This window comes from Arachis duranensis, chromosome 2 (assembly GCF_000817695.3).
Source record: "Arachis duranensis cultivar V14167 chromosome 2, aradu.V14167.gnm2.J7QH, whole genome shotgun sequence".
Classification (NCBI taxonomy): domain Eukaryota; kingdom Viridiplantae; phylum Streptophyta; class Magnoliopsida; order Fabales; family Fabaceae; genus Arachis; species Arachis duranensis.
In genome coordinates, this window is record NC_029773.3 from 33,222,306 (window position 1) to 33,224,935 (window position 2,630).

Below are 2,630 nucleotides of genomic sequence, written 5' to 3' on the forward strand. Positions count from 1 at the left end.
ATCAATACGACGATCCAAGCGACCCGTGCGATGATCTACACGAGATACACGACGAGTAAGTGCTTCAAGTTGCCTACCATGCTCTACTTCAATCCTTTGGATGTTTTGGTTGATGGATTGTAATTCTCTCATTACATCAACCAAGGAGGGTGGTTCTTGAGCTTGAGGTGCTTGTGGAGGAGCTTGCTCTTGAGGATCTTGCTCATCAACATTTCTTCTTCCCATTTTATTGAGAAGATGAGTGTTGATACAAGATTGGGGTGGTACTTCCTTGGCAATCTCATTTGATACATCAATACCAACATAATCGAAGACTTTAGACCATAGGCAAAGGAAACCTAATCCACCATTCCTATCCTTCATCTTGAGCCTAATCATATGTTGTAATATAAAGTATGGCCAATTAATCTTAATCCCATTTATCATAGCCCACATGACAATCAAATCTTCATCATTTACATTCGCATGCCCGGATATTCTAGGTTGCAATACATAGGTGACTAGATATAACAAAGTTCTATGTTCCGCACTCATTGAATTGCAACTAATTTTGGAGTGAGCTCCTTGTACAAGGTTGAACAAATGCATGGCATTGTCCTTTGAATAACCCCATTCATCAATTGGGGTTTTACCACCTTGAAACATGTCACCTTGATTTGGTAACTCCCAAATGGTGGCTAACTCATCATTATCTAGCCTATAATCCTTTCTTCCTAACTTGAAGAGCAATGTGAAACTTGATTCATCTCCCTCAACAATCTCAATCATGAGTGTACTGTAGGCTATGGCAACTAAATCCGGATAATATTTACTCTTAATTTGAACAAAATCCATGAGGCCTTGTTGAACTAGAATAGCCTTAAGAGTATCAAACTTATGAATGACAAGAAGGGTCGGATCCAAATACCTCGGAGGAATTTCCTTTCTTCCGGTGAGCCTTGCCTCATAGAATTGAAGATCTTCATTAGAAGCAAAGTACCTTGCCAAAGGATGATTACTTGGAGGTGGAACCACACTTGACGAGCCTTTTGACTTCTTCATGGTTCTCTTGATTCTAGGCATTGTTGATGATGTTGTTTTATGGGTTTTGTAGAGGAGAATGTGGGGACTTCAAAAATGTAGTTTGTTTGTAGTGGGTATCAAGGTTTTGTGAGTTGTATGAAGGTATGTGTGAGCTTGTTTTGGAGGTTATGGAGGTTTGAATGTGGGGATATGAGTTGTGAGGTTGAAGATGATGAAAAAGGGGGTTTTGTTGTTCAAAAAATACCAAATTCACGTGTTTTTGTGCAATTTGGTCGAGTTTGCATCGATGCAATAGGCTTTGCATCGATGCAACATGCATCATTTGCCCAAAATCACCAAAATTTCATCCTTTGGGGGTTCTTTCTTCAAACCTTTGAGTTCCATCAAGTATATACTCACTTAAACCATTATAAACTTCAATTTGTTGATCCTCCATTGTTTATAATCTTCAAATTCTTCAATCTACCTCAAGATTAATTACTCATTCATCAACTCATAAACCTACAAAACAAAGGCTAATTGGATATCTCCAATGCTTAAGTTAGTAAGAGATACAAAAAATAGCAACATGAAAATAATGAATTCAAACAAATCATATTAGATTAGAATCCAAGATACCAAGTTCATTTCGGATGTTAAAAAAACTTTCTTTACATAAAGGTTTAGTGAAGATGTCCGCTAGTTGTTTACTAGTTTCGACAAATTCAATAACCACATCACCCTTTTCAACATGGTCTCTTATGAAGTGATGTCTAATCTCAATATGCTTGGTTCTTGAATGTTGAACCGGATTCTTGGTTAAATTTATTGCACTAGTATTATCACATTTGATGGGAATGTGGTCAAGCATGAGTCCATAATCCATAAGTTGTTGTTTCATCCATAAAATTTGGGCGCAACAACTACCGGCGGCTACATACTCGGCTTCGGCGGTAGACAATGCTACACTTACTTGTTTCTTACTATACCATGAAACAAGAGAGTTTCCTAGCAAGTGACAAGTGCCGCTAGTGCTTTTCCTATCCAATTTGCAACCAGCAAAATCGGAATCGGAATAACCAATCAAAATCACAAGTGGATCCTTTCGGATACCACAATCCAACACTCAATGTTCCTATGAGATACTTCATAATCCTTTTCACCGCACTTAAGTGAGATTCCTTAGGATTAGCTTGGTATCTCGCACACATGCATACACTAAACATGATATCTGGCCTACTTGCCGTTAGATAAAGTAATGATCCTATCATGCCTCTATACTTCTTTACATCTATGCTTTTACCTTGTTCATCTTTGTCAAGGTAGCAAGTAATGCTCATTGGTGTGTCCATTGCTGTAACACCCTAATATTCAAATCCTTATGCTCGAGTCATAAGTCAATGATATTACGGTGGTACGACTCTCAGGTGGATTTTTAATATATAAACATAGGTAATTTCGAAAGGAGTATTAATCGAGGAGCCTGAAAAGAGTAGAAATAAAATCGTGAAGACGTATCACTCACGATTTGACAACGAAAAGATAAAACGTGAAGCCGAAAGCGATATATGGACAAGGCATAACGGAGATTAAGAGATAGATAACAGATAGATATATATAATATAAGT